At 48.0% G+C, this 15,221-nt stretch overlaps 1 protein-coding gene across 2 annotated transcripts in view; it reads right to left on the bottom strand.

The window, feature by feature from the left end:
* LOC125465587 (alpha-N-acetylgalactosaminide alpha-2,6-sialyltransferase 6) overlaps window positions 1-14,749 on the bottom strand; it is a 42,576-nt gene extending 27,827 nt beyond the window's left edge. The window contains exon 1 of one of the 2 annotated variants that reach the window (XM_059638276.1): window positions 14,633-14,749. The gene's annotated coding sequence lies outside the window, so the exon portion shown is untranslated. Of the gene's footprint in view, window positions 1-9,010; window positions 9,183-14,632 lie in introns of those variants that run through there. The other variant, XM_059638275.1, reaches the window with a different exon arrangement.
* Between the last annotated feature and the right edge of the window lie 472 nt (window positions 14,750-15,221).

Here is a 15,221-nt window from a genome sequence, read left to right as displayed (position 1 = left end):
ATCCCCAAAACTGTGCTCACTGTTCTGTTTCAAACAGTTACCTCATTTTACCTTCAGCAGGACAATGGTCTATGCCTCAGCCAACCCCCGTCCCAAAGTATTACCTTCCACTCTACCTTAGAAAATCCCCCAGCTTCTGTATCTTCACTCAAAACAGAAACACTTTCACTTGAAACGCAGTTTGTTCCTTAAAGCTTTTGATGGCCTGTCCTACAATATCCTGTTGGGGCTCAGCTTTCGGCTGGTTCCTTGCCTGTCAAATAAAAAACCCTGTGAATGTTTCCCTTTTCCTTGTCGGGGGTGGAATATAAACGTCATTGACCGGGCCAGTATTAACTGTACATCCCTAACTACCCAGAGTTAGCCATCTCACTGTGGGTCTGCAGTCGCCCCGTAGGAGGACAGCAGATTTCATTCCCTAACGGACTCCTATGAAGCAAATGGGTTTTTAACATCAACAGTGGGCAAGCAGGTTGCCATTATGTCAATATTTTAATTCCAGATTTCATTGCTTTTAGGTTTCACTTCTACCACAGTGGGACTCAGTGTGCCCAGAACATTTGTTGATTATTATCCAGTCCATCTCCTGAGACACACACTGTTTATTTCATTGTTGATGTATTCACCAACAATTCCTTCATCAGAACTAGATTTGATTTTTAAAATCATTCATGCCAATGAATTGCCAAGAATAATGTTACTCTTGGAGTTGAAGGCCTTTTGGTTAGAAGGGCTTTTTATAAGTGAGGATGGGGATTCTAAGGTTGCTTGAAATGTTCAACTGAGCACACAGCAAGTCCACAAGTACACAAGGATTTGGAAAGCACCCAGCAAGCCTGAATTAGAATCCCTACAGTGTGGAAACAGGCCCTTCAGCCCAACAAGTCCACACCGAACCTCAGTGCATCCCACCCAGTCCCATTCCCCCTATAATTCACCTAAGCTACACATCCCTGAACACTATGGGCAATTTAGCATGGCCAATCCACCTAACCTGCACATCTTTGGACTGTAGGAGGAAACCGGAGCACCCGGGGGAAACCCACGCAGACACGGGGAGAATGTGCAAACTCCACACAGACAGACACCCGAGGCTGGAATCGAACCTGGGTCCCTGGCGCTGTGAGGCTGCAGTGCTAACCACTGAGCCACCGTGCCGCCCACTGAGTGAAAGATGCCTGAACATGAATACATGGCAACCCAACTTCAAAATGACTCCACAAAGATGAATCTCCAGAGGTTAAAACCAGTCAACTGGAGAAGGCAGCTTTAGTCTTGTGTTTTAATAAATAACACCATCTGACTGGTTACAGGACAATTGTGCTACTTTAAAATTGTATCGGTTACCAGGCATGGAAATGGCTTCATTATTTTGTGAAAGTGTTCCCAATAAGACCAGGTTACTAATATATTAATTGTTGCACTTTTTGGAGAGGCAAATTGGTTAGTCATCTTTCAGGAACTAAAATGAAAATTGGCACTTACCACAAATATTTATCTTTCTTGACATCTCAAAGCATTTGACCGCTAATGAAGCACATTTGAAGTATAATCACTGGTGTAATGCAGAGAAATACAGCAGCCAATTTGCATGCAGCAAACTCACACAAGGGAAAAACAACAAAAATAATCAACTAATCTTATCTAATGGTATTGATTGAGAGCCATGCGTTAGCCTGACACTGTGAACGCACTCCTTTTTTTAAATTAATTCATGGGAAGTGGGCATCATTGGCCAAACCAACACTTACTGGGCATCCCTAATTGCCCCAGAAGGTGGTTAAGAGTCAATCACATTGCTGTGGGTCTGGAGTCCATGTAGGTCAGACCAGGTAAGGATCGCAGATTCCCTCCCCTCAAGGGTATTCACAAACCAGATGGGTTTTTCTGACAATCAACAACAGATTTAGAGTCATCCTTAGACACTTAATTCCAATTTTCTTTTCGTGGATTCAAATTCCAATTTCTGCTGTGGCAGGATTCAAACCCAGGCCCCCAGAACATTATTGGGGGTGCTGGTGGTGGTGGTGGTGGGGAGGGGGTGCGCGGAGAACTCTCTGGATTAGTAGTCCAGTGGTAATACCACTAGGCCATCATCTCCACCACCTCTCCTGCTGCTCTTCAAAAAGAATCCTGATACTTTACAGCCACTCAAGGGAGAACACCAGACCTTGGTACAGTGTCACTGCGATGACGTGGAGGTGCCGGTGTCGGACTGGGGTGGACAAAGGCAGAAGTCGCACGCGCCAGGATATAGTCCAGTGGGTTTATTTGGAATCACACAAGCTTTCTGAGCACTGCTCCTTCGTCACATGACGAAGCAGCAACGTTCCAAAGGTTTGTGTGATTCCAAACAAAGCTGTTGGGCTATATTCTGGCGCGCGCAACTTCTAATAATGTCACTGCAGCGTCAATTATGTGCTGAAATTCTGACATTTTGTCTTAGATGGCTGCCAACTCAGCCAAGCTTTACAAATGCAGAAGACGCAGAGCTCTATTCAGTAAAAAAAACTTGATTTATTTTGACACTTTTAGAACAGTAGCCCTACTTTAGCAATGTGCCCAGTAAACTGATTGAAGCCATTAATAACAGAGCAAACGTTGGTAATAAGCCAATGGTGCCCTGACATCTACTACTCTCTATGAAGTGAGCCAAATTGGTAATTGTAATTTTAAATGGAAGTCATGTGATACATTTCCACTGAGCCTGAAATGAGGGTGACACCTTTGATTCCAAAATTTCAAATGCCACATGAAGCCTCATGCAGGTGAGCCCTCATCAAACATAAATCCCAGCCAAATTCGATCTCCCAGGGTGAAGTGGTTCACATGATTGATCTGAAAGGGGCTGAGACTAAAACATATGAACTTCCCTGGACTGACCTATCCCCTCCCTACCTCCCCACCTATACTCTCTCCACCTATCTTCTTTTCTCTCCATCTTCGGTCCACCTCCCCCTCTCTCCCTATTTATTCCAGTTCCCTCTTCCCATCCCCCTCTCTGATGAAGGGTCTAGGCCCGAAACGTCAGCTTTTGTGCTCCTGAGATGCTGCTTGGCCTGCTGTGTTCATCCAGCCTCACATTTTGTTATCTTGGATTCTCCAGCATCTGCAGTGCCCATTATCACTGAACCAAATCCTGATGAGTTTAAGACTTCCGATAAATGATGAGCGTGTAATTCTGACAACGTTTGAAAAAAACAAACACAAAAATCTGAACACAGACTGGGGTACTCATTTTCTGCCACATCCCTAAGCAATGAAGTATTGTCCACTTTGTCAGATTCTCCAATCCTTCACTGTCCTACCTGTGATAAATCTGTTGTAAGTATGTTCACATTTCCTGGGCACTTCACTCTGCCTCATCATTGTAATCGTGCCTGTCACTTAATCATTTTGTACTCTCAGCCCAGTTACCTCCTTATTAACTGTTCAGCTGGACCACTGAATACCTACAGTGCAGATAGAGTGCTCATTAGGTATTGCATTGACCCCTCAATAAGCATGCCAGCCAGCCCCTCCCTATCCCCTTAACCCCACATTTCTCACGGCCAATACAACTAACCCGCACATCCTTGGACTGTGGGAGGAAACCAGAGCACCCAGAAGAAACCCACGCAGACGCGGAGCGAACGTGCCAATTCCACACTGACGGTCGCTCAAGATTGGAATCAAACCCAGCTCCCTGGCATTGTAGCCACTGGGCCACCATGCCACCCATTTTCCACTTCTGATCAAAGCTGACCTGGAAATGTCAACCCTTTGTGTTTCTCTGTCCATGAACGTTACCTGGCTGTCTGAGCGTTGCTACCAACTTCTCTTTTAATTCCAAAACTAATGCCTTACCTTTCACACACTCTTGCCGCTAAATATCAACACAGTTACCCTGTCAAATCTAACACTGTCTGCATCCGCTCCCTCTCTAGACACTCTCAAGCAGAGCAGTACCAAGTGCTCAGCTCCCTGCTGCACGACTAGGGGCTGTGGTCATTTACTGCATTGGAGAGTGAATAACACTGAGACGGTTCGAGGGAGTGACACATGACCAAATGTGAGAGACAGCAACATGAAGGTCTGTCAGCGGAGGGAGATGAAATAACTCAGTCAAGACTAACATGGAACTTAAACACTGGCAGGGAGTGGTTGAGCCAAACAGCCCATTTCAGTGCTGCAAAATTCCATGTAATTCCAAGCTGTGTCACAAAATTTACAAAAACATCGTAAATAAGCACAGAATTAGGCCAATCAACCTCTCTACCCAATAAGATCAGGGTTGAACTGATAGCAACGTGTGGAGCTGGATGAACACAGCAGGCCAAGCAGCATCAGAGGAGCAGGAAAGCTGATGTTTCGGGCCTAGACCCTTCATCTTCACTTTCCCACTGGTCCCCCAAAACTGAGACACCATTATCCATAAACAATCTGTCAAACACAGCCCTCAATGCGTCCACTGACCACTCTCTGTGGAACAGAAGTCCAAACACTAGCGATCCCCTCAATGACAAATTCCTCCTTCTTTCAACCTACGTGAAAAGCCAGACCTTGTTATACCCAATTTCCAAAGCTACTTGGCCCTCAAACTTGTTCAACCACTCAGTAAGATCATGGCTACTTGGACTGTGCCTTCAAATCCACATTCCTGCCTATCCCTTGATAACCGTCGATGGTCTAGAATCTACCTACGTCTGCCTTAAAAATGTGTAACTGCTCTGTCTCCACCGCTCTCCGGGATCAAACAACCACAGACTCACAACATTCTGAGAGAAAATAAACTCCTCTTCTCCATTGGAAATAGGAACCTCCTTAATTTTAAGCATTGGCCCCCAGTTCTAGAATCTTCTACAAGGGGGAATATCCCTTTAGCATCCATTCTGTCAAGTCCCCTCAAGGTCTTTCATGCTTCAATAAGATCTGCTGTCATTGTCCTAAACTCCAATGGATACAGAATTAGCCCATCCAACCTCTCCTCATAAAATTTCTTCCGTAAAACATAGCAGCGGAAGCAGGCCATTCAGCCCATTGAGACTGCTCCACTCACCAATGTAGTTGCCCTTCAGTCTAATGTCTCCAGTGCTGCTTGCAGTAACAATGTTTATTTGGGCCAGACATATATCTTCACCAAGTTCATCAACACTTCCTGTGGGAGAGTTTTCTCTCACTCTCTCACACACACACACACACACACACACACACACACACACACACACACACACACACACACACACACACCTCTTCCCTCCAAACCACTCCCCTCTCCTGTAATGTACCTCAAGATAACTCATTCACATGAGTTCACTATTTCATTTCTGTGGAAGGAGATATTTTCTATTCGTTTTACGTCCTTCTACCCAGTGGACCACATTGGTGAAGCATTCCCCAGGTGAATAGCTGCAAACAACACCATAAACTCTGATCGAACACATTACTCAGCACCAGAACTGCAACAGGATAACAGTCCCCAGTTGGCAACAAGCTCTGTAACTTTTCTGAGCTATGCTGGTGTAATTCGTTGCCAGATTTGGGTCAACAGACTTGGCCGAAGATTGGTAACATTCACCCAAAAAAATCACTTGGCATTTCTACGGCTGTCAAAGCAATGAATATTCAGCTCACATCAGCATTTGAATTCAATTGCTGCGTGGAACCAAAGAGTTTGAATCTACAGTCTCCCCTTATACATGATTAGACAGATTATATAGTGCAGTCAGAGGTCTCGCAACTGGACAGAAACATTTAGGTTAAGTGTTTGCAAGTGAGTTCCCCTGCACCTCACACAAACGTGCAGAATATACTTTCAGCTGCTGGAAGCTGTAATCCTTACCTCCCACTGAGTCCAGGAATGGGAAGGAGGCAAGTGGCAATATGAACAAGTGTGAAAAAAGTAACACTCTACCAATAACGCCCCATCCCACATCTCCAAGCGATAAACCCCTTCCCCACCTGGAACAGTAAACACCAACCGCCCCTGCATTGGGAACAGCAAAGGCCACCTCCCTCCATCTGAGACAGAACCCCCACCTTTCCCTGATTTGCAAGTTAAACATAACCATTCACCCACCATAAATCTGAAATAACTAACCTTACTCTAAAACAGTAACCCCTGCCCAATCTAGCACAAAGACAGTCTCTTGATCTAGGGTATCATCTCACTCCTAATTCAGAACTAACCTTGAGTGGTTGGAAACTAAGAAATACCTTTGATTTAGTAATCAACCCATTCTTCTGCTAGAACATTAACACACACCAATTTAAGATATACTTTTATCTCCTGATGAGGTCCGTTAAACACCTCAACTAATCGACTCCCTACGGCGCACCACCCCACTGATCTGGAACGTTCCAAAATCCCAATCCCCTGCCAGAACTTGAATGTGAAGCACCTGTTCCCTCCTGATCTGAAACTCCAGCATCCCACTCCAGGCCAGGAACATGAACCCCTACACAATACTAACTGGGAGCCCTGACCTCAATGTCCCCCTCCTGATCTAGAATACTAACACCTTTCCTTGCTGCTGATCTGGATCACTATCCATCCTGCCTCATCTGGAATACTGCAGGGCTCCGATCCTGGCCTGAACACCTAACCTCCCCCTTTGTCCTCATCTGGAACACTAAGCCACCTCCCGATCTGGCAGAGGCCCTTCCTCATCTGAAACACTGACCCATTGCTCCTGATCTGGAACACTAACTCCTTCCTCAATCTGGAACACTAACCACCACCAGCTCCCTGATCCAGAACACCGGCCCCCTCCCCCTCCTGGACACTGACTGCTCCCCCAACCTCCCACTCCTGATCTGGAATGCTGACCCACACCCCCAACACCCTCCTGATCTGGAGCAGTGACCCAACCCCCACACTCTCCAGATCTGCAACACTGGCTCCCACCCCTATCCTCACCTTCCTGATCCAGAAAACTGATGCCCCCCACCCTCCCCCTCCTGATCCAAAACACTGACCCCCACCCGACTCTTCACCTCCTGATCCAGAACACCAGCCCCACCCCCATACCCTCCTGAACAGGAACACTGACACCCCCCCACCCCTCCTGATCCAGAACACTAACCCCACCCCCATACCCTCCTGAACAGGAACACTGACACCCCCCCACCCCTCCTGATCCAGAACACTAACCCCACCCCCACACCCTCCTGAACAGGGACACTTATCCCCCACCGCTCCTGATCCAGAACATTAACCCAACCCCACCCCATGATCCAGAACACTGACACCGCACCCCCTCCTGATCCGTAACATTGAACTCTCCCCTGATCCGGAACAGTGACCCTCCCCCAACCCCTCCTGATCCAGAACACTGACCCACCCACCCCATGATCTGGAACACTGACCCCCCCTCTCCCTTCCCGCCGATCCAGAACACAGGCACCACTCCCCTGATCCAGAACACTAAACGCCTCACCCCGATCCAGAACACTGACCCCCTCCCTGATTTGGAACACTGACCCCCTCTCCCCCCCTCTGATTCTGAAACCTGACCCACACCCCAATCCAGAACATTGACCCCGTCCCCCAATCAGGAACACTGACCCCCCACCCCATCATCTGGAACACTGACCCCCTCCCCGCCCGGTCCGGAACACTGACTCCTTTTCCAACCCCACCCCCAATCCGGAACACTGACTCCCTCCCCCCCCGATCCAGAACAGTGACTCCCTCCCCCCCGAACCAGAACACTGTCCCCTCCCCCCTCCGATCCAGAACAGTGACCCCTCCCGCCCCATCCAGAACACTGTCCCCCTCCCCCCCATCCGCAACACTGTCCCCCCCTCTCCGGTCCAGAACAGTGACCCCCTCCCCCTCCGGTCCAGAACAATGACCCCTCCCCCCCATCCGGAACACTGACCCCTCCCCCCTCCGATCCAGAAGAGTGACCCCCTCCCCCCCATCCGCAACACTCTCCCCCTCCGATCCAGAACAGTGACCCCCTGCCCCCCATCCGGAACAGTACCCCCTCCGGTCCAGAACAGTGACCCCTCCCCCCCAATCCGCAACACTGTCCCCCTCCCCCCTCCGATCCAGAACAGTGACTCCCTGCCCCCCATCCGGAACAGTACCCCTTCCGGTCCAGAACAGTGACCCCTCCCCCCAATCCGCAACACTGTCCCCCTCCCCCCTCCGATCCAGAACAGTGACTCCCTCCCCCCCGAACCAGAACACTGTCCCCTCCCCCCTCCGATCCAGAACAGTGACCCCTCCCGCCCCATCCAGAACACTGTCCCCCTCCCCCCCATCCGCAACACTGTCCCCCCCTCTCCGGTCCAGAACAGTGACCCCCTCCCGCCCCATCCAGAACACTGTCCCCCTCCCCCCCATCCGCAACACTGTCCCCCCCTCTCCGGTCCAGAACAGTGACCCCCTCCCCCTCCGGTCCAGAACAGTGACCCCTCCCCCCCATCCAGAACACTGACCCCTCCCCCCTCCGATCCAGAAGAGTGACCCCCTCCCCCCCATCCGCAACACTGTCCCCCTCCCCCCTCCGATCCAGAACAGTGACTCCCTGCCCCCCATCCGGAACAGTACCCCCTCCGGTCCAGAACAGTGACCCCTCCCCCCAATCCGCAACACTGTCCCCCTCCCCCCTCCGATCCAGAACAGTGACTCCCTCCCCCCCGAACCAGAACACTGTCCCCTCCCCCCTCCGATCCAGAACAGTGACCCCTCCCGCCCCATCCAGAACACTGTCCCCCTCCCCCCCATCCGCAACACTGTCCCCCCCTCTCCGGTCCAGAACACTGACCCCTCCCCCCTCCGATCCAGAAGAGTGACCCCCTCCCCCCCATCCGCAACACTCTCCCCCTCCCCCCTCCGATCCAGAACAGTGACCCCCTCCCCCCCATCCGGAACACTGACCTACTCTCCCCACTCCGGTCCAGAGCACTGCCCCCCTCCCCCCCCGCCGATCAGGAGCACTGTCCCCTCCCCCCTCCCCCGACCCGGAACACTGCTCCCCCCCCCGGAGCTCCTCCCCCTCCCGGTGCCGGTGCACCTTACCGTGTCAGCAGCGGGCCCGCGGAGCCTGCCAGCGCCGGGTTACAATGTATCCGCCTGGGACCCGGTCCCCAGCCTCACGCTGCTCCCTCACTGTATCCATCACAGCTGTTCCCGGTCCGCGGCACAACACCGCCGTGAGCGCGCATCTGCTCGTCCCCGAGAGAGAGAGAGAGCGCGTGCCCCGGCCAGTGCGACCGGAGAACGGCGGCTCGGTTTGTAACTTCCCGTTAGTTCAATTTCCATCGGTTTTGTTTCCAGGCCAGTGGAAATCAGACAATAAATATTCCTTTCCCTAACACCCCCCTCCCCCGCCGCCAGGATAACTATTGCAAATATAGCCATATATTTTGTATCAGGAGTTTTGCAAAGAAACTAGAGCCGTGGAGACTTTCAAAAGACTGGAAAGTGGGGCTTGATAAATAATTTTATTTGCAATAAAGTGGTTACTGTGTAAAAAGAGGCTATTCCGCCCTTAACCTTCATGCTACGTCTCCACGGTGAACCATCTCAGCAAATCCCAATTCCCCTTATTTCCCTGAATTTTCCACAGACTATGATCCAATTCCCTTTCAGAGTCATACTGCACGGAAACAGCCCCTTGGGCCCGACTCGTCCGTACCGACCAGGTTTCCCAAACCGAACGACAGTCCCACCTCCAGAGATAGCGGGAACTGCAGATGCCGGAGAATCTGAGATAACGCGGTGCAGAGAAGCTGGACGGCCACAACGGGGCAAGCGGCATCGGAGGAGCAGGAAAGCCGACCTTTCGGGGTCTCGACACAAAACCGTCAGCTTTCCTGCTCCTCTGATGCCGCTTGGCTTGCTGTGTTCATCCAGCTCTACACCTTGTTATCTACAGCCACTTGCTTTTGCTTGGCCCATGTCCCCGAAAGCCTTTCCTATTGATGTACTTGTACAAATACCCTTTAAACCATGTAATACCACTTCCTCTGGCAGCTCATTCCATACACACCCCACCCTCTATGAGAAAAAGTTGCCCCTCAAGTCCCTTTTAAATCTTTCCCCTCACCTTAAGCCTCTAGTTTTGGACTCCCTACCCTTGGAAAAAAAAACCCTAGCTATTGGCCTTATCTATATCAAGATTTTAAAAGTCTCCATAAGGTCACCCCTAAGCTCCAGAGTTAAAAGTCCCAGCCTCTCGTTATAGCTCAAACACTAAAGTCCTGGCAAAATCCTGGTAAATTTTCTCCATTTTTTGAAAGCCACTGTGAATCTGCCTCCATTATGCTCTCTAGCAGTGCATTCTAAGGCCTAACCAGATCTTGCCTTTATTCTGGGCATCTGGACCAACGTTTATTGCCCATCTCTGATTGTCTCCATGAATGTAATGGTGAGCTGCCTTCTTGAACCACTGTGGTTCTTGGGATCTCACACTATGTTGTTTGGACAGAAGTTCTGAGATTCTGAAGTGAAGGAATGACAATATATTTCCGAGCTAGAGCGATGTGTGGCGCAGAATGGAATTTGCAAATGACAAACGGTTGAGGACACGGTCTGTACTTGATGGAATTTAGAAGGATATGGGGAGGGGAGAATCTGATTGAAACTGACAGAATACTGAGAAGCCTGGATACAGTGGACAGATGTTTTCATTAGAAAGAGAGACTAAGGTCCAGAATGAAGGGACGACCCATTAGAATTGAGAACGAAAAGAAATTTCTTCAGCCAGACGGTAAAATCCTTGGAACTCATTGCTACAGAGATCTGTGGAGGACAAGTCATTGAGACAGAGATTGGTAGTTTTTTACTTAGTGAAGGGATGAAGAGTTATAAAGAGAAGGAAGGAGAATGGGGTTGAGAAACATATCAGCCACAATCGAATAGTGGAATAGCCTCGATGGGCCGAATGGCTTAATTCTGCTCCTGTATCTTATGGTGATGGTCTCATGTATCTGCAGCCCTTGCATTCTAGATAGTCGTGATCCTGTGTTTAGAAAGTACCATGTCAGGAGCATTGATAAGTTCTTCCAAAGCATCTTGTAAAAAGTACGCACTGTGTCACGTGCGTCAGTGTAGAGCGGATTAAAGTTAAAGGTGCTAGATGGAGTGCCGATCAAATGGACCCATTTGTCCTGGATGGTGGCAAGCTTCTTGAGTTTTGTTGGATCTTCCGCCATCCAGGCCAGTGGGGAGTTTTCCATCACACTCCTGACTTGTGCCTTGGAGATAGTGCAGAGGAGTCAGGAGATGTGTAACTCGCTGCCATACTCTGCCCTGCTTTTGTAGCCACTATATTCATATAGTTGTCCAGTTCAGTTTCTGGTTAATGGTAACCCACTGGATGTTGATAATGGGTGGGGGGTTCAGTGTCATTGAGTATCAAAGGCTGATGGTCAGATTCTTTCCCTGGAGATGGTCATTGGGGCCATACAAGTGTCAGACAATGTTATTTGCCACTTATCAGCTCGAGCCTGAATGTTATCCTGCTCTTGCTACATTTGGACACAGACGACTTCAGAATCACAAGAGTTGTGCAATCATCAGCGAACATCCTCATTTCTCACCTTACACTGAAAGGATGGTCACTGATGAAGCAGCAGATGATGGTTGGGCCTCAGACATTCCCCTGAGGAACTCCTACACAGATATCCTGGAGCTGAGATGACTAATGTTCACTAATCACAACTATCTTCCTTTATGCTAGATATGACTCCAACTAGTAGACAGTACTCCCCCCTATTCCCATTGACTCCAGTTTTGCGAGGACTTCTTGATGCCACACTCAGACAAATGCTGCTTTGAATAAGAAAGCACTCGAATCTAAATCTAAGGTAGAGCTCCTGGTGCCACCAACGTCCCCAACAGATGGAAGGCTATGTGAGACTCACGTTTGTATATATTTGTGTTATGTGGTTTATGCTAATAGTTTCACTTATTTGTTTGCATTTGACTCTAATATATTTTAAGTAGATTAAGCTCATAAATTTGCTTACATTGAACCACATGTGTTTTTTGGTATTCATTTTATCCGACCTTAAAGAACGTGTTGGGTCCTTTCAGCCTAACAATACACCACCCAATGTGTCTGCAGCATTGTGAGTTAATACAAAGCGTTAGCCTGTTTCTTGGATTACATTGAAATAATTCTGTAGAAGCAGGTATCCCATCACCAAGTCACCCTTTATTTACACATGGAAAGTCCTTGACACTGATCAAGCTCCCTCAAAGCCATCTCTCAGAGCGAACAGAGCCTCTGACATTCCTGGTCTTATCTGTCAGCCATGACTCCCTGATTGGATGAGTAAACAGTCCCAATCAGGGAACTCATATGCTGTCAGATCTCGTTGTAGAGCTGGATGAACACAGCAGGCCAAGCAGCATCACAGGAGCAGGAAATCTGAATTTTCGGGCCTAGACCCTTCTTCAGAAATGGGAGAGGGGAAGGGGTTTCCGAAATAAATAGGGAGAGAGGGGTATGCGGATAGAAGATGGATAGAGGAGAAGATAGGTGGGGGGGGGGAGACAGACCAGTCAAAGAGGCAGGGATGGAGCCAGTAATGGCGAATGTAGGTGGCGAGGTGGGGAGGAGATAGGTCAGTCCAGGGAGGATGGACAGGTCAAGGGGGTTGGATGAGGTTAATAGGTAGGAAATGGGGGTGCAGCTTGAGGTGGGCGGAGGAGATAGGTGGGAGGAAGGACAGGCTAGGGAGGCGGGGACAAGCTGGGCTGGTTTTGGGATGCGGTGGGGGAGGGGAGATTTTGAAGCTTGTGAAGTCCACATTGATACCATTAGGCTGCAGGGTTCCCAAGCGGAATATGAATTGCTGTTCCTGCAACCTTCGGGTGGCATCATTGTGGCACTGCAGGAGGCCCATGATGGACATGTCATCTGCAGAATGGGAGGGGGAGTGGAAATGGTTTGTGGAGGTGCAGTTGTTTAGTGAAAACTGAGCGTAAGTGTTCTGCAAAGCAGTCCCCAAGCCTCCTGTGATGTTCCTTGGCCTACTGTGTTCATCCAGCTCAACACCTTGTTATCTCAGATTCTTCAGCATCTGCAGTTCTTACTATCTCTGCTATCAGGTCGACCTGGCTGATCTCATTACAATAACCAGAGTACGGTTAAAATTAAAGCAGACCAATAGACAGGCTTTCACTTAAGCAGATTGAAGATTAATTTATTGCAAGTTTATGCTGAACGATTCCTAAGAATATAGAATATATTCCTAAGAATATTATTAACAAAAAAGAAACAGCTGCTAAGATTAGAACGAACATTGATTAGATAAAAGAATGCTTAAAATCAGGCTAAGATATACCATTGGGGATCGTTGCTGATGTTTCTTCTTGCTGAAATTTAAATGCTAGCCCTTTACATTACAACACCAGCTCTAATGGACTCTAGAGTTGAATGGACTCAGTAATTGCAGCAGAGAGACAGCAAGCTTTCTTGTTCTACATTAGTTCCCTGGTTGTAGCACTTGCGGATTGCCTGGGCTGTTTTCGCAGAAGTGTGATTGATTCCTGAAACAAACCTCTCACTTGAATTCAGAACTCTCTTCTCTGAAGATGCTGCCTCTCAGCAGCCTTCTGTGGAGAGTTCTAATTTTAAAGTGGGAATTAACAGCTGTATGTATAAAACAGTGTTTTATATCCTAATTTGAAGATTCGAACATTCTAATTTGAAGATTAGAATTCTCTAAAGAAGGTTGCTGAGAGGTAACACCTTCAGAGGAGAGAGTTCTGTGGAACAATAACTCATCAAAAATCACAACAGCAACCATTATAAGTTCGATGATCTCAATTAGGCTTAAGATGGTTGCTTTCTTAATGTTTAATGTTACATTGTTCCACAAGCAAAGCCAAATATGCTGAAATTCCTTATAGTGTTCTGGTTTATTCCAGTCTTTTGTCTGCTAACTCAAAAGCCTTGGATTATCTCATCTGTCAAAATCCATTGTGTTGTCCAAAGGGAAATAATCAGATTCCAAGTGGTTCTCTTTGCAGTTGCTGATGACATAACATATTTGCCTGTCGGAATGTTCTAAACTGGCTGGAGTTAATCAGCAAACCCAGTCATGTGTCTCCTGGCAACCAATTTTTCTATGTCGTGTCTATTTTTGAACGCTCAAATTAGTCTCCTTTACAAAATACACAATGCTGTAATTACACAGTCATGATGTTGGTCAATGCTAGTGTAGCACCTGGAATGAGCATTGGTAGACTTTCTGCATGTAGCAAGGAGCAAGAAACTGCAGACATATCAGTGAGAGCAAGAGGACAGAATTGCATTCCATAAATGTGGTACAGACATTTCTCTGGTCATGACACTTCGGGGTCTGCATGCTAAGCAGAGTGCGTCCTATTTGTACCTTTAGAGGTTTTTGCCAGTGATATTACAGCACAAACACAATCTAGTCAAGCTCTTTTCTGCAGAAGTTATAATCCACTTAAAATTTTAATCGATTTAACAGCTACTGTAAAAGAGCTGAGAAAGGAATTTGATACAATGACTTTAACAAAGCATGCGATAACATCACTTAACAGCCATTTCCAGGCTCCAGTTTTTGCCTGTGACTGAGATTTCATTCATGGTCCTGAAGTGTTGAAACTCTGAAGTGAATATCTGCAGAAAATGATTTAATTTGAGATCAGCAAATGTACCTTGAGGTTGTAGACATGCTCGCTGAGTCGGTGGGTTTCGTTGCAAACATTTCGTCACCCTGCTAGGTAACATCATCAGGGCACCTCTAGTGAAGCGTTGGTGTTTCTGTCCTGCCTGTAATTTCCGTGCCTCGGTTTGCTGGGGCGGTTGGTATTATTTCTCGTTTTGCTTCTCAGTGGTTTGTACACATTGTTCAATGTGTTTGTTGATGGAATTCCAGTTGGGATGCCAGGCTTCCAGGAATTCCCTGGCGAGTCTGTATTCCTGGAGGCCTGACATTCCAACCAGAACTCCATCAACAAACACATTGAACTAGACCCTGTGTACAAACCACTGAGAAGCAAAACCAGAAATAATACCAACCGCCCCAGCAAACCGAGGCACGTAAATAACAGGCAGGACAGAAACACCAACACTTCACTAGAGGTGCCCTGATGATGTTACCTAGCAGCGTAATGAAATGTTTGCAACGAAACCCACCGACTCAGCGAGCATGTCTACAACCTCATCCACAATCCGAGCTACACATCTTCTCAAAAACATCAAAAAGTGCCTTGTAAAGAGCTGGTTGGAAACATATACAGTTAA

Source organism: Stegostoma tigrinum, chromosome 29 (genome assembly GCF_030684315.1).
Source record: "Stegostoma tigrinum isolate sSteTig4 chromosome 29, sSteTig4.hap1, whole genome shotgun sequence".
In the NCBI taxonomy this organism is placed as follows: Eukaryota; Metazoa; Chordata; class Chondrichthyes; order Orectolobiformes; family Stegostomatidae; genus Stegostoma; species Stegostoma tigrinum.
The sequence above is the reverse complement of the archived record's forward strand: the minus strand, read 5'-3'. Positions and strand labels throughout refer to the sequence as shown.